At 38.8% G+C, this 26,696-nt stretch overlaps 1 long non-coding RNA gene across 2 annotated transcripts in view; it reads right to left on the reverse strand.

Annotated features, from left to right (window-relative positions):
* LOC133648632 (uncharacterized) overlaps positions 1-26,696 on the reverse strand; it is a 117,889-nt gene that overhangs the window by 58,889 nt on the left and 32,304 nt on the right. The window lies entirely within an intron of this gene.

A 26,696-nucleotide genomic window follows, 5' to 3' on the forward strand; every position in this document is an offset into this window, starting at 1 on the left:
GACATCCATTGTTTAATTTCATTAAGACACGCCTCCAGCTGACTACAATCCGGCGTGTTGGTCAGCTTTAGGGGCATGTAGAGTTGGGTGTCATCAGCATAACAGTGAAAGCTAACACCGTACTTGCGTATAATGTCACCTAGCGGCAGCATGTAAATACTAAAGAGTGCAGGGCCAAGAACTGAACCCTGGGGAACTCCGCACGTTACCTTAACATAGTCCGAGGTCACATTGTTATGGGAGACACACTGCATCCTGTCAGTAAGATAAGAGTTAAACCAAGACAAGGCTAAGTCTGACATCCCAATACGCGTTTTGATACGCTCTAATAAAATATTATGATCAACAGTATCGAAAGCGGCGCTAAGATCAAGAAGCAGCAACATAGATGAAGCATCAGAATCCATCGTCAGCAATAGATCATTAGTCATTTTTGCGAGGGCTGTCTCCGTAGAGTGATTTGCCCTGAAACCGGATTGAAAAGGTTCACAGAGATTGTTAGTCACTAAGTGTTCATTTAGCTGCTGTGCGACAATTTTTTCGAGAATTTTCGAGATAAACGGTAGGTGGGACACCGGCCGGTAGTTCACCATGAGGTCAGGATCGAGGTTAGGTCTTTTGAGTAGAGGATGAATAACCGCTTTTTTGAATGCTAGAGGAACAGTACCAGAGGAAAGTGATAGGTTTATAATATTTAACACTGATGGACCTAATAAAACAAAAAGCTCCTTGATAAGTTTCCCAGGAATTGGGTCAAGTAAACATGTTGTTTGTTTTGTCCCATTTACACATTTTAACAATTCCTCCAATGTTATTTCATCAAAGAGAGAGAAACTATTTTGGAGGGCAATGTCCGTCGTATATACAGTCATATTTGTGTTAATAGAACCCAGTTGTGGCTGGGATGCATTGTCTTTAATCTCTTTTCTGATGAGTTCAATTTTCTTATTAAAGAAATTCATAAAGTCATCTGCTGAGTGGGTGGAGCTACTGGGAGGAGTCCCTTGTTGGGTTAGCGATGCTACTGTACTAAACAAAAATTTAGGATCATTTTTGTTGAGGTGGATGAGATTTGAGTAATATTTAGCTTTAGCTGAGGTAAGCATGCGTTTATAAGTTATTAAACTATCACTCCATGCTTGATGGAAAACCTCAAGTTTAGTCGCACGCCATTTGCGTTCCAGCTTTCTACATGATAATTTCTGGGCTTTAGTTTCTTCTGTAAACCATGGGGTACGCCTTTTAGGGGCCCTTTTTAGCTTTAGCGGTGCTACAATATCAATGGTGTCGCGCAGGGCGTCGTTAAAGTTGTTAGTGAGGTTATCAATAGAGCCCACATAATTTGGGAATGATGCCATTACTGAAGGCAGTAGGTCAGTAAGAGTCGTCGTTGTGGCAGTATTAATGTTGCGGCTGCTATAGTAGTTATTATTATTATTATTAGTTTGTTGACAATGAGTCAGAACTTCGAATTTTATGAGGTAATGATCGGACATTACTTTAGTGTACGGGAGTATCGTAACTTTAGAGGTGGTGACACCCCTGACAAGCACTAGATCTATCGTATTACCGTTGCGATGCGTGGGTTCATTTATTATTTGTGTAAGACCACAGCTATCAATTATAGTCTGGAGCGCCACGCATGGAGGGTCCGATGGGGTATTCATATGGATGTTAAAGTCTCCCATTATGATTATATTGTCGGCGTGCGTCACTAGATCAGCAACGAACTCTGAAAATTCATTATAGTGAGGCCAGCAGTGGATCTTCTTGTATGTAAGTCAGCAGCACAGAGACGCACTCTCAAAAATGATCTGACCCAAGTTTGACACCCTGGATAATCACGGATAACCAATCTAAGGTGATCACAGGATTGGGAGAATGATGTTCTCATGTCCCTTCAGTTTTCTTATCTGTGGAGGCTACAGTCCGGATGAGAGAAGTGACTACTATTTTTAACAATAAGACTACTATCAAAGTTCTTCGACCAAGCACATCAAGTAAATGCAAAGTGGGGCTGTCATTTATTTACATTAATTTCAACTTAATTTTTTTTAATTACCTGAAATGAAATAATCCGAACAAACACAAAGTCATCATAGCACGTCACATCTCGGTTAATTGCAGCAATTCATGCTCGCCTTCGCTGTTAACTCGTCTCTTCAGCCACTTCCTTTTGTCCAGAAATACGCTAAGGAATGCGATAAAAACTAGTAAAATCTCTCCCACCTGGATTGTGGCAGTTGACAATCGCACACTCGGTTGGCATTATTAGTATCACTAGTTAAATGATCAGCAACAATGGGCGTAATACAAATGAAGCCTTCTCTAATGGCCAATGTAAAAAAAATTTGAAAAATCCAAACCCTCCTATAGTCATGTGTACTCATACACTTACATTGAACGCAATGTGCAGGCCCAAAAGTGATGTACTTTTTAAAATTCTACCTGTGGTTGACATCAACTGGTCATAGAAAAAAGTAAATGTCAGACAATGGTTGAATAAAACACTCCTAAAGACAAGTACCATATTTTCCTGACAATAGAGCACACAGGGATAAGCCGCACCCACTAAATTTTAGGAAACATTTTTTTTTCCATATATTAGCTGCACCGCACTATAAGCCACGGATATATACGTTGCAAAATGAGTTATTTACACAGAAAGATTTTTATAAATGTTTATTTACGTACCTTAATTGTTTCCAAACTGTGCCTGTCACATGGCAGTAAAACAGCTGATTCAACAAAACAGAAGTAATCGTCATGGACCCACTAGCTGCGGAAGCTAGCTCTCTAATCAGCTAAACATACTCAATAACTCCCAATAACGTTTTGGTGAATTTAATGAGGAATTTGTGAAACTACAACAATACAAAAAGACTGCCGATGTAAGGTAATAATATTAACAGACACTCGTAAACATGTTGGCGTATTAGCTCATGCTAACAACGCCAGCTTCACTACATTACGATAGCACGTACAAATATGCATGAAAGCACTCCTACAGACATCACACATGGGACGGTTTAGTAAGTAAGGATGTTGTTAGCTATACTGTAAAACTTACAAAGGTTTCTCCCAGTGAAGACTCTATACATGTAGAAATGCTATGGACGATTAAAGACAGACTGGCACTTCTACTTCTGGTTCAAAACTTTAAACAGCAGAAAACGATCTGTACTCACTGTGCCTTGTAAATACCTTTTTTTATACCTTATTTTATTTTTCTTATTTTTTTTAACTCACTTGTATTTAAACTGCTTAACTGTAGATTTTTATTTTTCATTTTAGCTAAGTACTGTGTGACTTGTTGAAGGGTGGACTAGCAAAGTAAGATTTTCATTGTACGGCAAACTGTTTAACTGTGCATATAACAATAAACAATCTTGAATCTTTAACGCTTTTAGGCATTCACCCAGCTGCACCTGCAGTGAGCAAACCCGTCCAAAGGATGGCGCCATAGCACCGACAATAACACACTATTTAAGTGTGTTTGCATGTGTTTAATGAAAACTATTTACTCTATGGCCATCAGCGAAGAAAAAGTGCATAAGTTAGCTACACTGTTTTATTAGCTAAAGGGTTCAAAGCTTAGGAAAAAAGTAGCGGTTTATAGTCCGGAATTTACAAGATGTTGATATTTCTTAAGCAGTTTCAAAATGTCCATAAGACACATTTACTTTGTTGCGCTCATTTCTAAACCACAGCCTCCACTTTCACCCCTCACTCATTGTGTCGTTCCTCCACCCTTCTCTCCCTCACATTCAGTCTCCTTCTCCTGTTCTAGACTCTTATCTGATGGGAGCTCTGCCACTCTTTGCACTGGAGACTGTTTATAAAGGCTTGCATATGTTAAACACTATAACATACATTAGCGTGCTTGCACACATTCTGCACTCCCATGAGGAAAAGCCAGTCTGACCTTGCTAAAATGCTGGGAAAGGAGAAGATTTATTTATAGTGACTATGTGTTATCTGGGTCTCGAATAAGAATAATAACAGCGTGCAACTTTATTTGTTTTTCAAAATAATGATTACAAAAAGTTATGCTACATTATACATATAGGGATGGGTATACATTTTACATATAAGGATGGTTATACTTTTCATATTTGAATTATGCTTTAGAGACCACCTTCAAGCCACTTCTGCCTTATTTACGTGCCTTCACTTCGACAGCGTCTTCTCCCTGTCATCTTTGTTGTACTGGTAGTTTTTATCGCTTCCAAAGCGAGTTTACTGACAGATATACTGTAAGTTAGAACAATGCGCTACTAAATGTTAGAAATGTCAACAGCGGACGATGGATGCCCCGCAATAATAGGCTGGAGAAAAAGAAGGGGCTTTTGGACTACAAAGCAGGCTACCATGGTGGACGCGTGCAAATTTCAGGACTTACATAGATCCCAAATAGCATGTACCAATAGGTAAGGAAAGTTGGTTTTGCATAATATTGCGAAACGAAACGGCAGATAATATGTCTCCGAATAGGTGCCATACTCGTATGTTGAAGCACGGTACGCCTGACTATGGTAGCCATAATGCTCCATATTCCATCAAGCAGTGTGGCTTTGTAGTTTACCAAAGCCGTAGGCAAGGCAAGGCAAGGCAACTTTATTTGTATAGCGCTTTTCATACACAAGGCAGACTCAAAGTGCTTCACAGACAACAAAGTGAAATGAAAGAAAATAAAAGCAAAATTAAAATGCAGACAATAAAAATAAAAACAGTGCAGACGTTAAAAGTTAAAAGATTAAAAGATTTAGCTGAAAGCTAAGGTGAACATAAAAGTCTTCAGTCTAGTTTTAAAAGTAGTGAGAGTTGGGGAGAGTCTGACATCTTCAGGAAGTTTATTCCAGCTATGTGTTGCATAGTGACTGAATGATGATCTCCCTTGATTTGAGTTTACTCTTGGAACCGCTAACAGATTGGTCTCAGAAGATCTTAGTGATCTAGAGGGCGTATATAGTGGGAGCATATCAGTGATATACTTGGGCCCTAGACCATGTAGTGATTTATATGTGAGCAGGAGGATTTTGAAATCTATTCTCTGATGTACAGGGAGCCAATGTAAGGATTTAAGAATTGGTGTAATGTGCTCACATTTTTTGGTCTTTGTTAGAACTCTAGCAGCAGCGTTCTGAACAAGCTGTAGCTGCCTGACAGTTTTTTTGGGAAGACCTGCAAGGAGACCATTACAATAGTCTAGCCTACTGGTAATAAAGGCATGTACAAGTTTTTCTAAGTCTTGAGCTGACATGAGCCCTCTAAGTCTTTTTACATTTTTGAGGTGATAGTAGGCCGATTTTGTTACTGATTTGATGTGACTGTCGAAATGTAAATCAGAATCTAAAATAACCCCACGATTTCTGGCTTTATTTGAGGTTTTCAGGGACAGTGATTGAAGGTGTTGGATGACTTTAAACCTTTCTTTTTTAGCACCAAAAACAATTATCTCAGTTTTATCTTCATTTAGTTGTAGGAAATTTTGGCACATCCAGTGTTTGACTTGCTCAATGCACTGGCACAGAAGATCTATGGGGCGATAGTCATTTGGTGATAGCGCTACATAGATTTGGGTGTCATCGGCATAGCAATGATGGTCAATGTTATTATTTTGCATGATTTGTCCTAGTGGGAGCATATAGATGTTAAATAAAGTCGGCCCCAAGATTGAACCTTGGGGGACTCCACACGTTACGTTGGTTGGTTCTGATACAAAGTCACCAATGGAAACAAAATAGTTCCTATCTTGTAGATATGACTTGAACCAGCTTAAAACTGTGCCTGAGATCCCCACCCAGTTTTCCAACCTGTCCAAAAGTATTGAGTGGTCGACAGTGTCAAATGCAGCACTGAGGTCCAAAAGCATTAATACTGAAGTTTTGCCAGAGTCTGTGTTTAGACGGATGTCATTTATAACTTTAAGAAGGGCCGTCTCTGTGCTATGAAGAGGTCGAAATCCTGACTGGAAGTTGTTGTGGCAGCCAGTAGAAGCCAAGAAGTGATTTAGTTGTTGGAGGACAACTTTCTCAATTATTTTACTTATGAATGGTAGATTTGAAATTGGTCTGTAGTTGTTGATAACAGAGGCATCTAGGCTCTGCTTTTTTAGAAGAGGTTTAATGACTGCAGTTTTGAAAGCCTTCGGGAAATTGCCCGATTTAATAGAATTATTAACTATTTGCAAGATGTCTGTTGATAGGCAGTCAAAAACATTCTTAAAGAAGTTGGTAGGTAAAACATCAAGGCAGCAGGTGGATGACTTTAGAGCTGTCACCGTTTCCACTAGAGTTTTAGAGTCTATGGCATTAAAGCTTGCCATCATTGCTGTGTTACTTTTGCCTAAATGGGGTGGTGATCCAACTTTTTTACTTGAGATATTGATGGTGCGTCTGATGCCTTCAATTTTATCAGTATAAAAGAATGCAAAGTCATTGCATTTCTGCGTGGAATGGAGTTCGGCTGGTATTTGTGTTGGGGGTACTAAAACATTTTCACAGATTTTTGAGCACTTTGTGTAATGTTGTTTATTCTCAATGAAACATCAAAGTTTTGCTGTTGCTTGATTACGGGTACCTTGCTAGTGTCATTTATTGAACAGGCGTATCTCCTATTTGTGACTGTCATCTACTGGTCACACTTATCATTACACCATGGACCCAAATAAAATGATTTCGAGGTCGGTAAGCCCAACCAGAATGAATACGAATAGGCGCACCGGTTAAAAGGCACAGTGTCGATTTTTGAGAAAAAAGGATTTTAAGTGTGTTTTATAGTCCGGAAAATCGGTATAACATTTACCCTTTTGACATGAGAACAATTATCTAGACTTTTTCGTCCAACATAAAACATAGCATGAAATGTAAGAAAAAATTGCGTTTGGTCGACTAAGTCTTGTTCTTCTTTTTCTTTTCATGTCTTTGAAGCATGTGGTTATACGACAGTTTCCCATTTCTTTACACAGTCTTTTGAATTGTCGTTGAACTCCGTGAGATCTTTTAAGCTGCACTGGTTGGGTAGCACAGGACACACAAGGCAGTGCTGCATCGTATGGTCCACTTTCTTTCATTCTCTTTCATTCCTTTTACAACAAATGCCAGTCTTGTTGTAAAAATGCCTTTTGGCAATAAAGCTTATACTGTGGGAAAGCGTGTTTATTACTCTTAAAAATGGTGCTACATTTGTACGTAGGTATGTGTATGTACCGTATTTTTCGGAGTATAAGTCGCTCCGGAGATTAAGTCGCACCGGCCAAAAATGCATAATAAAGAAGGAAAAAAACATATATAAGTCGCATTTTTTGGGGAAATTTATATGATAAAACCCAACACCAAGAATAGACATTTGAAAGGTAATTTAAAATAAATAAAGAATAGTGAACAACAGGCTGAATAAGTGTGCGTTATATGAGGCATAAATAACCAACTGAGAACGTGCCTGGTATGTTAACGTAACATATTATGGTAAGAGTCATTCAAATAACTAACATATAGAACATGCTATACGTTTACCAAACAATCTGTCATTCCTAATCGCTAAATCCGATTAAATCTTATACGTCTAGTCTCTTACGTGAATGAACTAAATAATATTATTTGATATTTTACGGTAATGTGTCAATAATTTCACAAATAAGTCGCTCCTGAGTATAAGTCGCACCCCCGGCCAAACTATGAAAAAAACTGCGACTTATAGTCCGAAAAATACGGTAGGTAGTGTCAGTGAAAAATTGCTAAATCTTCTTTGCCAGTGACAAACAACAGCATATTCTACCATTGACTTTTGTGTTTGGTGGATAGGATAAAGTTTGAAAAAACAAGACATACTGGCAATTTGACAATGTATTCATGGAACCAACAGGTAATCAATACGAGTCTTAGTAGCATGTATAAGTCTGCCTGGCACCAACCATTTCGCCTTTTACTTTTTGGTCTACTGCAAGACTGTGGGATTGCCACTGGTTGCAAAATATTATCTTAAAGACCTATTGAAATGAAATATTCTTAATTAAACGGGGATAGCAGATCCATTCTATGTGTCATACTTGATCATTTCGCGATATTGCCATATTTTTGTTGAAAGGATTTAGTAGAGAACATCGACGATAAAGTTCGCAACTTTTGGTCGCTGATAAAAAAGCCTTGCCTGTACCGGAAGTAGCGTGACGTCGCAGGTTGAAGGGCTCCTCACATTTCCCCATTGTTTACACCAGCAGCGAGAGCGATTCGGACCGAGAAAGCGACGATTACCCCATTAATTTGAGCGAGGATGAAAGATTTGTGGATGAGGAACGTAAGAGTGAAGGACTAGAGTGCAGTGCAGGACTTTCTTTTTTCGCTCTGACCGCAACTTAGGTACAAGAGCTCATTGGATTCCACACTTTCTGCTTTTTCTATTGTGGATCACGGATTTGTATTTTAAACCACCTCGGATACTATATCCTCTTGAAAATGAGAGTCGAGAACGCGAAATGGACATTCACAGTGACTTTTATCTCCACGACAATACATCGGTGAAGCATTTTAGCTACGGAGCTAACGTGATAGCGTCGGGCTTAACTGCAGATAGAAACAAAAGAAATAAGCCCCTGACTGGAAGGATAGACAGAAGATCAACAATACTATTAAACCCTGGACCTGTAACTACACGGTTAATGCTTTCCAGCCTGGCGAAGCTTAACAATGCTGTTGCTAATGACGCCATTGAAGCTAACTTAGCTACGGGACCTCACAGAGCTATGCTAAAAACATTAGCTATCCACCTACGCCAGCCCTCATCTGCTCATCAACACCCGTGCTCACCTGCGTTCCAGCGATCGACGGCGCGACGAAGGACTTCACCCGATCATCGATGCGGTCGGCGGCTAGCGTCGGATAGCGCATCTGCTATCCAACTCAAAGTCCTCCTGGTTGTGTTGCTGCAGCCAGCCGCTAATACACAGCTACAGCTTTCTTCTTTGCAGTCTTCATTGTTCATTAAACAAATTGCAAAAGATTCACCAACACAGATGTCCAGAATACTGTGGAATTTTGTGATGAAAACAGAGCTTTTTGTAATGGATCCAATGTGTCCCAATACTTCCGCTTCAACCATTGACGTCACGCGCAAACGTCCTCATATCTAGACGTTTTCAACCGGAAGTTTCCCGGGAAATTTAAAATTGCACTTTATAAGTTAACCCGGCCGTATTGGCATGTGTTGCAATGTTAAGATTTCATCATTGACTGCGTGGTCGGTAGTAGTGGCTTTCAGTAGGCCTTTAATATACTGTACGTCTGCATTGAGATTGCTTACAATCATGACAAGCCTTGTTTTTCCAGTGAAGAAGATAGAATAGAATAAGCTTTTTTTTGTCATTCCACATTAGGAACTGCAAAATTGTGGAATACTGATGACAGAAGCTGCCATGCAAGGCGCTAATCACGACAGATCAGGAGCAGTTAGGGGTTTTGTGTCTTGCTAAAGGACACCTTGACATGAGCTCGTCAGGCCACGATCGAACCCCACACCATTATACAGCTTCCACCACAATATGCTACTCTATCAGTGCAGCAATCAGTGTAGTGTTCGCAGCGTCTTCTCTACACTTGGACCTTATGAGCATATTTCTCAAACCTTAAAACAAGAGTCAACAGCAATATAAGCTGTCACTGGCAGAGAAGATAAGTTTTTTTTTTTCATGGGTAGTTTATAATATTCCCTGCAGAAATAGTTGACTGTCTGCAACTAACACAAAATGGCAACAGAGCAAGGCCTGGGCAGATAACAAATTTGGCTTGACGATATACTGACCTACGAATTATGGCCGATAAACGAAAGTTTTGCCATTATTTTTATGAGCCCAAATTAACCATTGATGTAATGATAATATATAATATTAATGCATGTAAATCCTTTCAAATGCAATAACCTTGTATTTGTCGTGTATTTTAACTAATTGAAATGAAAACGTTTCTGTAGGGAACCTGAATGGCTGCGGCGGCTGTGACCCCAAGATGCAGGAACCAGGAGAACCATGTGCAGGTAAGACTCTTTTGATAAACTCAAAACAATGAAGAAGCAGTCATGCATGCAGAGGTCCTAAACATAATCAATCCTCGAGCCCTGAGGAACAGGCGAGGCAGGCATAAATAGCCGCCTGATTGGCAACTGCAACCAGGTGCTGTTAATTGGTTTAATATACCCTCTCAGATTATTATACACATGTTTAGACATATGCAAAGTATTGCACTCTCCCTTTAATCACCCTGTGTGGTATTGCACAGAATTAAAATGGCAGTAATGTCAGCTATTGTGGCTATATACAAACCCAAAACCAGTGAAGATGGCAGGTTGTGTAAATGGTAAATAAAAACAGAATACACTAATTGGTAAGTCCTTTCATCGTACGGTATATTCAATTGAATAGACTGCAAAGACAAGATACTTACCGTTCGAACTGGTAAACTTTGTTATTTTTTGCAAATATTAGCTCATTTGGAATTTGATGCCTGCAACATGTTTCAAAAAAGCTGGCTCAAGTGGCAAAAAAGACTGAGAAAGTTGAGGAATGCTCATCAAACACCTATGTGGAACATCTCACAGGTGAACAGGCTAATTGGGAACCGGTGGGTGCCAGGATTGGGTATAAAAGCAGCTTCCATTAAATGCTCAGTCATTCACAAACAAGGATGCGGCGAGGGTCACCACTTTGTGAACAAACGCGTGAGCAAATTGTCGAACAATTTAAGAACATTTCTCAACGAGCTATTGCAAAGAATTTAGGGATTTCGCCATCTACGGTCCGTAATATCATCAAAAGGTTCAGAGAATCTGAAAAAAATCACTGCACGTAAGCAGCAAGGCCGAAAACCAACATTGAAAGCCCATGACCTTCGATCCCTAAGGCGGTACTGCATCAAAAACCGACGTCAGTGTGTAAAGGATATCACCACATGGGCTCAGGAACACTTCAGAAAACCACTGTACGTAACTTTGGTTGGTCGCTAAATGCAAGTTAAAACTGCTATGCAAAGCGAAAGCCATTTATCAACAACACCCAGAAAAGCCGCCGGCTTCACTGGGCCCGAGCTCCTCTAAGATGGACTGATGCAAAGTGGAAAAGTGTTCTGTGGTCTGACGAGTCCACATTTCAAATTGTTTTTGGAAACTGTGGAAAAGAACCATCCGGACTGTTACAGGCGCAAAGTTCAAAAGCCGCTGGTTTTGGGTTTTGTATTTCTGGCAAGTGAGTTGACCACTATTGTGATCATTCAAAAAGCTGCTATTTATTTTCTTTAAAAATTGAGTTACTCCCGCAAATCAACACTAATTTACTTAACTTGTGCAAACCTCAGGCACCAGCCAATCAAATGGCTGTTTTTTTAACATGCAACTTGAACTTTTTGCGGTTTTCCCCTTAAGCATCTCTCCACCCATCACCACCACTTCTCTATATTCTTAGACCCTCTAAAACTGACCGATTAGTGGTTCTTTTGATTTAGGCCAGGGATACCTCATTGCATGATGGAGATTGATTAGTGAAAAACATGAGGTACTTTTAATTAGTCCGCCGCAGCACTTCCTGTATGAAGATTTGGTCTTAGCTCACACCTAATCGTAAGTGAATGAGTTCTTACTATGTAAAATCCCGACAAAGGCTCTCTATACTTCGGTCAGTCATGGTAAGTGTCTCTGCCTGTGTTAAAGGAACTTAACAACCAGGGAGCATATTTCCCAAGAGGTTGAGGAGTGCGAGTTTTGTATAGCTTGGAAAGGGCGCTGTCAACAAAGCCCAGCCTTTTGGCCTCACACATGACCTGACAACTTCCGGGTCATGCCGTGATAGCTTTCCTGAGGGTTATTCAGAGTGCCAGCAGTGTTTCACATGACCTCCAACACATCACATTCCTTAGCACTAATTTCATGAAAACCCTTTTCTCTCCTTGCTCCACACACGCACGCCTAATAACAGTCTGCTTATGTCACACTGGATCACATCCGTCCAAACACACAGACAGAATGTGTCGATGACAGCTGTTTGATGTGTGAGCATTAGACCGGGCTGGGTTCGTGTCAACAGCTGAGTCATGGGGGTTAATGGAGATGAGAGCGAGTAGGCGTTTCAATCTTTTGGTCTTTTTCTGACCGTGCATGACTGGGATTCGTCATCATTTAAACTAAGAAATTAGGCTATGAGATCACTGTGAACAGACAATGGCAATCGTTTCTCAAATCTATGACAACATCCCAGTAAAGTTGGGCAAATAAACTGTCTGGATTTTGGAATAGTCATGACAAGGATCATATCTGCAAAAAAATTCAGAAACACGTATCTGTTCATTGTTATTTTGCGTGAAACTTGTGGAGAGTGGAGTTTGAATAACACACACAAAGGTAACACTTTAAATTTGAAAAGGCTGTATCAATCCAGGCAGTGCTTGTCATGCGAACGTAGTGTGTATGCACGGTACAACAGCATCTTCGTCCTGGCTGGATGTGAATAATAATTCATAGATAAAATGTTTTACTTGGTAATATAGACACCCTGATGTTATTTGTGATGTTAGAAGTTCTGTTTAGTACAAATGTTTGTGAAGCTGTGACGCAACAGAGGGGCTTAACATCTGTTTGTATGTTTGAGTGTGCCGTATTTTTCGGAGTATAAGTCGCTCCGGAGTATAAGTCGCACCGGCCGAAAATGCAAAATAAAGAAGGAAAAAAACCATATATAAGTCGCACTGGAGTATAAGTCGCATTTTTTGGGGGAAACTTATTTGATAAAACCTAACACCAAGAATAGACATTTGAAAGGCAATTTATAATAAATAAAGAATAGTGAACAACAGGCTGAATAAGTGTACGTTATATGACGCATAAATAACTAGGGTTGGATATCGAGTATCGAGTATCGATTGGAACCGGGACTAACTTTCCGATTCTCTCGGAATCGTTCAAAAGTTTAAATTTTGATTCCTATTTTCGATACCCAGTCCGCCGACCGGAAAAAAATCTGTCCGCCGAACCGGAAGAAGAAGCCGCTGAACACCAACAAAGAAGCGCCCACCGCCGGAAGTGTTAGCATAGCCGAGCGAGTCAGTCAAGCTCAAGCATGGATAGCGGGCGTCGGCGGTCGAAAGTGTGGCTTTACTTTACAAAAAAAAATGAAATAACCGCGAAATAACAGAGCTCCATGTCCATCAGGAAACGAGTGGAGAGAGAGCTGCAGATGTACCAGGACGTTCCACCGATACTTATGTCTGACGACCCTGCTGCATGGTGGTGGTCTGGTGGAACCAACAAAAGACTTATCCTTTGCTGTCATATCTCGCTTTCTCCTATTTATGCGTTCAAGCTTCTTCCACACCCAGCGAACGTGTATTTTCCACAGCAGGAGACACTATCTGTCCAGAACGCTCACGCATCCTGCCTGAGAAGGCGGATATGGTCATTTTCCTAAACAAGAACTGTCTCTGATTTTATACTGTACCTGCTGCTAATCTGGACTGGGTTTTGCAAGTTGTTTCTTATTGTTTATTTGCTTTTCTGCACCAGGTTAGCCCATCAGTGGGAGCACGGTAACATTTTCAAGTACCTGCAGCGTCATACACTTGTGTGTGTAAATGTGTTTTCATGAGGTTTTCTGCAGCATCATACACTTATGTGTAAAGGTGTTTTCATGAGGTTTCCTGCAGCATCATACACATATGTGTAATTGTGTTTTCATGAGGTTTCCTGCAACATCATACACTTATGTGTAAATGTGTTTTCATGAGGTTTTCAAAAATAAAGCTCTCTTGAGGAAAGTGTACCCCTGGGAAAATGTATTCATAATTTATAATATTTATATTCAAGTTCATAGATTTGATATTTATATTCCAGTTGAAAACAGCCCTGTGAGGAATTTATAGTAAAGTTCATAAAAAGTTAATAGAATTAAAATTGATGTAGAATGTCAGACTATTTCATTCAGAAAGACTGTAGGTTAGCTAGCTCATTTAAAATATCCTAAACTTTTTTTTGACCCTGCCTCTTAAAAGAATCGGAAGCGAGAATCGTCAGGAATCGGAATCGGAATCGTTCGAATTCAAACGATACCCAACCCTATAAATAACCAACTGAGAACGTGCCTGGTATGTTAACGTAACATATTATGGTAAGAGTCATTCAAATAACTATAACATATAGAACATGCTATACGTTTACCAAACAATCTGTCACTCCTAATCGCTAAATCCCATGAAATCTTATACGTCTAGTCTCTTAAGTGAATGAGCTAAATAATATTATATGATATTTTACGGTAATGTGTTAATAATTTCACACATAAGTCGCTCCTCAGTATAAGTCGCACCCCCGGGCAAACTATGAAAAAAACTGCGACTTATAGTCCGAAAAATACGGTATGTGCTTGTGTGGGGGAGCGTGACAGTTAGATGTGAAGGGTCAAAACATTTGATTGAATCAATCGATGGACGCTATATTTTATACTGTACATATTTTATACAGAAGTCACAGAGTTAAATGATCACGGTCCTTATGAAATCGTTGTTACGTCCGTTAGTACCAGGATGTTCAAACACACCCGATATACACACGTTTCCTTCCACCGTAGTCGTACTCACGAGACAACGTTGTGCATTTTGATTTTTAGATAGTTACTTCAGAATGGCAATATGGTCCTTTTATCGTCGTCTCAAAGTGATCAGAATAGATTTGATAGTTTTCTGCAAGTTTCTTTTATCATGTTGTTATGTGTGGTGTACACTGCATCCAAACTTCAAGTGCAATATTATGTTTCACCTTCTTGGACCGCTGGACTTATTGCAGCCTCAGAAACGGGTATGAACAAAAGTACTCAAGTCGATGGGAGAATACGCGCAAGGTCAGATTTGGCAGAGAACGCCCACACATTTAAGTCTTGCTGAACCCAAAGTGTGCATTTTAAATAAAAGGCGCACAAGGACAGACTTAAGTCGAGTGGGAGAATGCCGCACAGCCAGAATCCGTGCAGTTGCAGACCTATTTTCACTAACGCCGATGGGACAATGAGACCATTGGTTAAGGTTAATGTGCATTTGCAAAAACAGCATGGTGTGGACCAAAAAGCAATCTCAGGTCCACCAAAAACTAGGCAGCTCGGTTCACTTGCAAGCAAACGCTGGCGTGCTTCGCTTACCGAAAGAAAGCCGCACAATTAATCGAATTTTAATCGTGATCACGAATAAATGAGGGTGATTGTCGGCGATATTAACGTTTAAAAAGCAGGCTCCGCTGCATATCAATTCAAGCACTTTCACAGCCAACAGTGAGCCAACCACCAGGGGGCGACCGAAAGACAGTGGAGAAAATATTAGGAAAAATAAATGCATTATTACATTGGTGCCCTTCTCTCCCGTAGAGTGACCCACATTTTAACCCCGGAAAACGCCCGCACAACACTTATGGTCACGACATACATGATTTTTTTTAAATGACCTCTTAATACCTTTAAATACTTTGCCTAAATACCACAGCAACACATGATATAGTCTCTCATTCGCCTTCTTTTTCTGTACAGGTGCATTCGTCTTATATACGAACCAATACCGTGGTTAGGTTATTGTCTCAAATGCTGCTCATATTGTGGAACATCTTAATAGGTTTGAACAACAAAGTGTACACAGAAACCTCAAGACTTAATCAATTTGGTATTGGTCCTTTTCGTTCATACATTTGTTGTTTTGAACAAGAAGGTGCAAGAAAATTGATTTCCAATTTTTGTTCAGGCCAATCTATGAACCATGTCTTCTTCTTACCTTATTATCCTTTTTTTTTCTTTTAAAGTCAGAAATGTGGCAGTACCGGCAGAATTTTTTGCAACAATGCGATGCTCTGGCAGTTGGGTGAAAAGGACGAATGCAGTGTGAGTGGAAACCAAACAAAGGTGTGACGTTTCTCCACATTCCACGTCCAACCGAACAGAGTTCGAACTATTCTGGTGTGAATACAACCTAAAAGTGACTTAATTTACTTCTACAACACAGCACTTTTCTTGAAAGAGATCTTATCAACTTCACCCAAACATTTTAAGCAGCGTAAATTACCATAAGAAGAACATGTCCACAAGGCAAATTAATTAAGAGAATGTACTGTAGATAGTGAAGTCACAGATGAAAGAAACTTGCCAACATGGTATTAGCTGGTGTGGGTTGGGGGGGGGGAACATGTCATTTGCCTTTTCAAACAATGCAGGAAGTAGCAGGAGACTGTGCTTACATCACACAATAGTTGTCATTAATATCATGTTGTAATAAAGAGCACATACAGTATATACTCAATATTGCTATATATATATATATATATATATATATATATATATATATATATATATATATATATATATATATATATATATATATATATATATACATACATACATATTTATATGTACATGTACATATTTATATGTACATGTACATATATATATATATATATATATATATATATATATATATATATATATATATATATATATATATATATATATATATATATATATATATATATATATATATATATATATATATATATATTAGGGGTGTAACGGTACACAAAAATTTCGGTTCGGTACGTACCTTGGTTTAGAGGTTACGGTTCGGTTCATTTTCGGTACAGTAAGAAAACAACAAAATATAAATTTTTTGGTTATTTATTTACCAAATTTGTAAACAATGGCTTTATCCTTTGAACATTGGGAACACTATAATAATTCTGCCCACATTAATCAACATTAAACTGCCTCATGTTGTTGCTCAGATTAAATAAAATGACAAAACTTTTCTTCTACATATAAAAAGTGCAACATTAAACAGTTTCAAGTCAACTCATCATGCTTAATTTATTACAGCATTTGGGAAGCCTGTAGTTGATTTTTATTATGTAAATGTTATATTTTTATCAACATGTGATAGCAGGGACCCTGCCATTCAAAACTAGGCTGCTCCATTACTAATGATTAATGTAACTATAGCTGAAAAAATGGTACAATAGCAATAGGAGAGACTATTCATCCCTGAACACCATGGAGTTCATGTGGGCTTTATAATGCAGTTACATTATTATATCAACTATCAGAGACAGAAACTCTTTATTTAACATAATGTCCTTTTTTACGGCTTCAACACAGCTCAATCAACACAGAAAAAGGTAAAGAGAAATAACAGACAGACAGGGCTTTTGTCCGTAACACACACACGCACACACACACACACACACACACACACACACCGCAAAATGAGCTAACATTACGCTAAAAGCTAATTAGCCTTCACCTCAAGCCAGGAATGCGAGCGAGCTGAGCTGCAGTTTATGTTTCTAGAACGTCAACGGGCTCATAGTGATGTTACTAGTAGTTGACTGGGAGGTGTTTATAATAATTTGGGGAGAGTCCACTGCCTGTTGCTTACCTGCTAAACACCTACCTGCTCATCACAAGCACTGACACCATGCGCTCTGAATACGCACTGCTGATTGGCTGTTACCGCTCTGCGTGTAACCAATCAGATGGTTGTGTGGGTGGGACAATGCTGCGTGCTGCAGAGTACTGACAGAGACAGGCAGAACGAAGCGGAGCAGCTTGTTAAGACTTTAGCTTAATATGTTTGTGTGGAAACTCGTTCGGTACCGAAACAGTTCAATACAAATATATACAAGAAAGAAACAACAAAAGCGGCTCACTATAGATTTGTCAGACATGGCAGCTATCAAATATGACATATGTGCTCAAGACTGGTGGGACGTTTATACCTCCACAGACCCAGATGAGGCATACGAAACCGTCTTTAACATGTTCTTAAAACTGTATGACAAGCACTGTCCAATTAGAAAACAATACAATAAGTACACCACTGGTAAGGAGAAAGTGTGGATCACAAGGGGAATACTGATTAACTGCAAAAAGAAAAAATATCTATACAGAAAACATTTAAAGTACAGAACCAAAGAAATGGAACACAAAAAACATACAAAAATAAATGAATACAAATAATAAAGTACAGCAAAAGAACACATTTCTGTAACTTATTAGAACACAGGTGTCATACTCAAGGCCCTGGGCCAGATCTGGCCCACGACATCATTTTATCTGGCCCGCAAACTGGAAATGATGTGTCAAAGTACTTAATATTTTTTCACTAAATGTAATGGATTTTTTTCATTTTGACAGAAAAAATATATGTACTGCTTGAAATAGTATCCAATATTGCAACAAATATTACAGTATATTATCATAGTTTTCAAACATGTTTTTGTCTAAATAAAATTAAATACAAATACTTAACTTTACAGCAAACTACCCATCAAATTAATAGAAATGTGAATACATTTTACGTTGTTCTTTACAGCATATTAATGTATGACTGAGCTGCCAGTTTTTGACTGTAAAATCTGCGGTTGTTGTTTTTAACGGTGTATTACTGTAAATGGAAAGACAGTACATTTGTTTTTACGGTAGAAAAACTACCAGCTAAGTTGCCAAAATAAAAAAATAACTTGTACTGTTTTTCCATTAAAAATATAATGTTGTAAAAGCCAACTTAACACAAAAATTCTGGCAACTAAGCTGCCAGCTTTTTCCGTAATGCTCGTTTCATTATATTAAAAATGTTGAAACTACATACTACATACCTAGCTTGTTGACCTCAACGCTGCTTTTGTGACATGTAAAGATGATAACCGCATACTGCCTCTGTGTCTACCGGAGAGGTTCAAACCCAAGGAGAAAGCAAAAATGAAAACCAGTTTAAAAAGTAGATGTGTTTCTGTCAGGGTGGTCGAGAATCTGCCTGTCTGCAGGGGAAAACAAATTTGAATATCGTGAAAACTTTTGTTTATTCTAGCAATTAGATTTACAGAGTGAAACTAAAACATGACATAGGCTCATAATATGCAACTCAAGATAATTCAAGCCATCTTTTGATATAATTGAGATGATTATGGCTTACAGCTACGAAGATCTCGAATTAACTATCTCAGAAAATGTGGGGTTTTCAAAAACTGTAAGCCATGATCTTCAAAATTACAACAAATAAAGGCTTGACATACATCACTTTGCATGTCAGTAAATGTTTGACAGAAAATGACATGAGATTTTCTTTGTGGCCTTCATCAGCCTGTTTGAGTTAAAAGGCAGTTTTCAGTAAATTGCAGACTCTCTATTTTTTTCTCTATTCCTCGTTTACTTTTTCCTCCCAGTTTTAAGATTTTGATCAGGGGTGTATTTTTTTCCTATTGGTAAAATGTTTGCCTTTTTTCCCTCAATTTCAAGGTTGTAAAGGATTAATATATATATATATATATATATATATATATATATATATATATATATATATATATATATATATATATATATATATATATATATATAGTAGTACCTTAACTCAGTGGTTCTCATATATATATATATATATATATATATATATATATATATATATATATATATATATATATATATATATATAGTAGTACCTTAACTCAGTGGTTCTCAAATGGGGGTACGCTTACCCCTGGGGGTACTTGAAGGTATGCCAAGGGGTACGTGAGATTTTTTTTAAATGTCTGTCAAAAAGAACTGTGAAAAGAAATGCAACAATGCAATATTCAGTGTTGACAGCTAGATTTTTTGTGGACATGTTCCATAAATATTGATGTTAAAGATTTCTTTTTTTGTGAAGAAATGTTTAGAATTAAGTTCATGAATCCAGATGGATCTCTATTACAATCCCCAGAGAGGGCACTTTAAGTTGATGATTACTTCTATGTGTAGAAATCTTTATTCATAATTGAATCACTTGTTTATTTTTCAACAAGTTTTTAGTTATTTTTATATATTTTTTTCCAAATAGTTCAAGAAAGACCACAACAAATGAGCAATATTTTGCACTGTTATACAATTTAATAAATCAGAAACTGATGACATAGTGCTGTATTTTACTTCTTTCTCTTTTTTTCAACCAAAAATGCTTTGCTCTGATTAGGGGGTACTTGAATTAAAAAAATGTTCACAGGGGGTACATCACTGAAAAAAGGTTGAGAACCACTGCCTTAACTTACGAGCTTAGTTGGTTCTACAGATGGGCGATGCGACCTAAAATCTATATAGTTTGTACATAGTGGACTTCAGGAGGTCCAGAACAACTGAACACGCTCCTCTCTGTATTCAGGGGAGGTGGTGGAGCGTGTGGACAACATCGAGTTCCTGGGCATTCACTTCTCACTTCTCCTTGACGCTTAATACCAAATATCTGGTAAAGAAGGCCCAACAACATCTCTTTTTCCCCCAGGAAACTGAAACGGACAGGACTCTCTTCTCAGCTGCTTGTGAACTTTTACAGAGCAACCATAGAAAGCATCCTATGTCTAAGCGTAACAGTTTGGTACGACATCTACACTGCACAAGAGAAAGGACTTAAACCGACTGGTGAAGACCGTTCAGTAGATCACAAGCCGTTGTCTGCTGGAGCTGGACTCAATTTATAGCTCACAAGTCCAGAGGAAGGCCAGATGTATTTGCAAGGATCCCAAACACCCACCCTGGAAATGGGCTGTTTGTACCGCCCTCATTGGGAGAGCGATACAGATACATTAAGACTAGAATTACATGTCTTCAAAACAGCTTTTTTCCCCAGAGCTATGAAGGCAATTGCCCCCATGCAAGGACGCTTGCCTCTGTTTGTTCCTGGTCATCTAAGTGCAACATTGTGCAATATTTTTCAAATTAAAGTGATCTTTTTTTGGAGAGTGCCTTTCTTTTTTCTGTTGTTGCTTTTTATTTGCCAGTATTTATAGGTTTTCTTTGATTAAGAGCCTTACTGAAAATGCGTTATGTTTCCATAGTGACAATAAAGAATCTTAAATATTGCAGCCTCCTGTGATAACGACACATACTTGTATAGAAGTATTTCAAAACCAATTTAGCTGCTGACGAATGCAGTAACATATTGCACCATTTTTGGTTGTATTATTTTTAGGGATGTCATATGATAAATTTTTTAATCAGATTAATCATTTTGGAATTTCATATAATAATCATTAATCACAAGCGATTATTCGTTTGAGTAGTTAAAATTTGCTTGAGAAAAATACAATTTTATTGTCACAATGTCATCCAGGAACGTTTTGAAACATTTTACTTGAATGCATGTTATTTATTTGCACAAAAAACTAACCGTTTTATCCAAAGTTCTTTCATACTGTATTTTGAAGTAAGATTTACCAGTCACAGTCTCCTCACTCATTTTTGTACTGACGTATGCACTGACCTGTTTACTGACCATATAGCGGTCAAGGGCTTGTACGGTCACAAATGAATTGCATGCTTAATCTAAGTGTATCCATGATCAGTTTTTGTGATTAATCACATGAGTAAACGCGTTAATTTTGACAGCCTTAATTATTTTCTCTAAACTAATTTACTGTTAATAGCTTGTTACTTTATGTTGTAACATAGTTCCATAAACACTTCTGTTAAAATGTTGTTTGGATACTTTAGTTTTACTAATGCTACAAATTTGGGTATCGATCCAATACCAATTAGTTGCAGGGACAAAAACCCTGCCAACTGTGCTTCCAACCTGAAGCACAAAAAAAGGTCGAGAAGCATCTTATATCTAAAAATACTTGTAAGTTGAGGTATTACTGTACTATCTTTGCACTGTCTTTAAATGTCTGGGCCAACTGTCAGGGGAGGTAACCCTAGAACTATTTGAGCAGACCAGGGTCATGTAAGAATGCACTTGGATAAACTGGTGGGTTCTCACAAGTTAGGAACTTTACTTCCCAAAGCTCCAAGATGAAGCAGCGTTATGTGACATACTAATGGACAATCCTCATGCTTTCTTAATTTGTACACTCTCACTTGTACTTTTAAGAGTGAGAACATGGGTCTTTTGCCTCCCCCCACCCTTTGGCAAAGAAAGAAACCGATATCTTCACTTTATTCATTATGCTGGCCAAATGATAGCCCATTTTCTCATTTCTTGGCTTTTATTCGTTTTAATTCATACTCTTGTTGAGCCCTTTCCCTTGCTGTCCTGCCCTGCTTAGTCTATATACTCCATACTATCTCGTAATTCCCTGATTGGTGGAACTGAAAAAGTGCAGAAGAAATTAAAAACACTACATATCGAAAAGTTTTTGCTGAAAAAAAGAAATTGACTCTTTGAAGGCAAACATGTCTTATGTTCATTCTGCTTTGCTTAAATCAAAAATATAGCCCGCCCCCCACCAATCATCCTTGTATTTAATGCGAGTGCTGTGGAGGGGTGGCATTGCCAAAAGGCAGCCCATCAAAGCATATTTTTTAAAATAAGACAGTTTTGAGTTCCTCTGTTCTGTTTCTTTTCATGGTAGATAACACAACATTAATTGTTACAATGGATGGCTGCATTCACTATTTCCAGCACCTGTCCAGTTGGTCTGAAATGGGCAAGGCCAGGTAGATGAAAGGCATTATGACTGCAATTGTTAAAGTATGCTTGAGAGACAGCCAAGAGACAGAACCCCAAATTGGGTCAAAACAAAGCATTTGTGTGTGTATTTAGGGGCAGCAGATGTCAACATTTCGTCTCCCTATTGCCATTTGCATATTATCCATTCCTCATTGGCAACAAAGAGACGACAGGCAAGCTTACACAAAACTCAACTTGATGAGGGGACAAAAGGATGGGTCACTTTGTGGGAGGATTTATTTTTTTAATTTATTTTTTTAAAATCACATTTAAGTGTTCGGTCAGGAAGTTTTGAAAAGTGCAACTTGACAGAGCTCAGCTTAGTTCTCCACTTTGTGATAGGCATAACACAACATGCACCATTAGACAACTTAGTTTCATTTAATTACCTCACCAGGATCTGTTGTTTACTTAAAATAATAGCAAAAGATAAAACACCGTATTTTACGGACCATAGGGCGCACCGGATTATAAGGCGCACAGCCGATGACTGACAGATATAAGGGAGAACTTTACAGTACTTTATATTATAAATGGCAACAGCGGAGGATGAATGTCCCATAACAAGAAGATAGAGAAAAAGAAGAAGCTTATCGACTACAGTGTCGGCACGGACTACAAAAGCGGACAAGTGCCGTATATTACCGGACCACAGGGCGCACCGGATTATAAGGCGCACAGCCGATGAATGGTCTATTTTCTATCTTTTTTCATATATAAGGCGCACCGGATTAAAGGGCGCATTAAAGGAGTCATATTATTTAATTTTTTTTCTAAATTGAAAACACTTCCTTGCGGTCTACATCAGTGGTGCCCAACCCCCGGCCGTGGCCCGGTACTTGTCCGTGGATCGATTGGTACCGGGCCGCACCATAAATAATTAGTTATTTCCGTTTTATTTATTATCTGAGCCCGAACGATCTTGTATTTTGAAAAGTCTTTTATTTAGAAAAATGACCGGATTCTCGCGTTTATATCTTGGTCACTTGAGCGCCAAAATTTAACCCAGCTGGCAAAATGAGTAAAAAATCAGACGTCTTTGGAAAGTTTCTTTGTGAAGGGTAAAAGACACAGTGAAGAGAGAGAAGACAGCCTACGACTCCCCCAAACATCCCCCTCCCCCGATTCGTGGTGAAATTGTCAAGCGATGACTTATTCGGGTGTTACCATTTAGTGGTCAATTGTACGGAATATGTGGCGACTTGTCCAGGGTGCACCCCGCCTTCCGCCCGAATGCAGCTGAGATAGGCTCCAGCACCCCCCGCGATCCCAAAAGGGACAAGCGGTAGAAAATGGATGGATGGATGGATGTACTGTACTGTGCAATCTACTAATAAAAGTTTCAATCAATCAATCAAAACCTTGCACATCACACAACATCAACAGGGACTTATCACGGTCTAAGCTACATCACAGTTGCTTTCACCAAAATGCAGCATTTTCACCAATGTTGACAGAACTAAGTTTACAAACTAGAAAAAGAATAAACAAAAGAAAAAACGTGATTTTAAATCTTGTGAAAAGACGTGATGGTGAGTAAATGCACACAGCTGGCAAAGGGGCATGTGTAGCAGAAAGGGGCTGATCTGTGGGTGAATAAGAACGTGGGACAGCAGGCAAAGATGGATGATGGATGGTATTGATACAGACGGCAGAAGCCCTGCTTTATCTGGGCAGCACAAGCCGGGCCTGCCCGGGTGATGGGTAAGCTGTCAGCCCTTTGTTTACAGCCACCACCCACCTCTTATTTCTTATACGCCCAAAAAAGCTTAGATCACTCAAAACTTCCTTACCGCTCTTTATCTCTTCATCTGTGACTCGAGTCCTTTCATACTCGGATTTGAAAAACGCTGTTTCCTTCTAACAAGTTTGTTTTAGATGAACGGTTGCAAACACTGGACAAAATCATAAAAGTTGTAGTGGCAAATATGACAACACGGATTGTTTAGATATAGAAGTCAAAGATTCAAAAAGGAGAAGTGTGAAAAGTCAAGAAGAGACAGAAGATAGACCTAAGAACTAATCCAACTATATCCCCACGAGTAGCACACTTCCAATTAACGACGGGTTGGTTTATCAGTCTCCAATGGGTGATTTCTGTTTTTAATCATTTTTTCCCTCTACATTGTTTTCTCTCCCTCTATCAGTCTTTGCCGCTCTTATCATCAAAACCCCCAACCCTCGTCTTATTTCTCACCCCATCCATGTTGATGTTTCATAATGTTCCTATGAAGCCACAATGTGACTGATTTCTGAGTCCGTTTTTTTCCGCTGAACCAAAGCATTGTCTCTCTTCTTATTTTAAGAACAATGCCTTTAAACATAACTGAAGTCAACTTAGCAGGTTATGAGGTTTTTCCACTTTTTTTTTGCTGCACCTCCCTTAGTGCTCAAGCACCTCCAAAGGGGGGCATGCCTCACACTACACACTACAAAAACACTGACTTAATTAGTCAAACCAAAGAACTCAACAGAGCTCCTCACAGTTGCCCCAGAGGAGGGTTGATCGGTTCAGCCTTCCCCTGAACTGATTATGACTGCAAACCCCAAATTAGTTTGTGTTTCCACTTTTGAATGCATAAGGAGACCGTAAAATCACATCACCTCAAAAAGAAATGCAACACGGCCCATAAACAGGACATACAAACATTGCAATAACTATAATTATGATATTCTATCCAAGCTTCTGCAAGTGGCTTATAACACCACCGCTTTGTTGCCGTGGTAATAAATAGGAGTCCATATGCAGTTGACAGAATTGTAGTTAAATTGTCTTTAATTTAACCAATGTTTTATGCTACGGTAATTTATTCTGCTCAATCACCTCTTGTTGATGTGCGTGACTTTGACTTTGATTTTTGATTTTTATTAAGGATCCCCATTAGCTGGTTGCCTCAACAACCCACTAGTCTTCCTGGGGTCCACAATTCAATACAATTACAAGTAAAAGCATATAATTATAACTACACAATACAGAAAAAAAATAAAAATAAAAGCATCAGTAAGAAAACAAGCAAACAATTTACAGTCACAGAATAATAATTACCATATAAATATAACTACAAAATATAAAACCAAACAAATCGTCAACGAGCAAACTAATTTAAAGACTCAGATAAAATATTACTTTCTTTTTAAAAACTTGTTTACTTTGGAGGCAGTTTATTCCAGAGCGATAAAGATCTATAAATAAAAGATTTCCGCAAAGCATTCTTCCTGGGACGAGGGAGTACAAAATGCCCCTCACTGGACGCCCTGGTATTATGATCATGTATAGTGCTACTGTGAACTATTTGAACTATACTGTTTCCCCAGATTCTCTGAACCTTTTGATGATTATACAGACCGTAGATGGTGAAATCCCTAAATCCCTTGCAATAGCTGGTTGAGAAATTTTATTCTTAAAGTGTCCGACAATTTGCTCACGCATTTGTTCAAAATGGAGACCCCCGCTCCATCCTTGTTTGTGAATGACTGAGGATTTCATTTTTATTTGACAGTTATTGAAATACCTTGTGTGACATGCACAAAAGTGCACTTTATTTGTTTTAAATTATTGTAGTGGCGTTCTGTACAAAAAGTGCACTTTAATTTAGTGTTGTTTTGATATTGATTGGCAAGATGGCGGCGCTTCACGGCGGCAGCTTCTTGCAGGCGCTCTTGGAAGTGTAGACCGATTTGGCAAAAATACCCGTCAATTCAGTCAATTTCATGGCTGGCTCACAGCGTGTTCACTCCGTGATCACTTACGACCGACATACGATTCTGGATGTGGAGAGATCGGGCCATTTTGGGCTGAAAGATGCGTGTACGGTGGACATACTCGCTAGCTTGGGAATTCTTCGCGAGCTACATCCAGCAGTGGCCTTTGAAGCAGCGGGGTCCACTACCAGCGGGGACCTACAACGAAAGAGACGTAAGCGGTGTGCTCGGAAGCAGAAGCGGGGATGTCGGGCGGGGCTAACAAAAAAGCTAAAGGCTAATCCTCAAAGAAGCGCTAATAAGGAGTCTGTTAAACTAGAACTAGCCAGCGCCAGGCTGGATAATCCCTGCACACATAGCAATTCTCTTAGAATAATATACAACTCACATAATGTTTTTTCTGCGTCAGAGGTGGACATACATTTTACTGAGGTGGCAAACAATCTTAAAATTCCTGTCATATCAATTCCTAGATATTGTCGAAATTATTTAAAGTGCACTACGCATAATAAACGTAACATT

Source organism: Entelurus aequoreus, linkage group LG01 (assembly GCF_033978785.1).
Source record: "Entelurus aequoreus isolate RoL-2023_Sb linkage group LG01, RoL_Eaeq_v1.1, whole genome shotgun sequence".
Lineage (NCBI taxonomy): Eukaryota > Metazoa > Chordata > Actinopteri > Syngnathiformes > Syngnathidae > Entelurus > Entelurus aequoreus.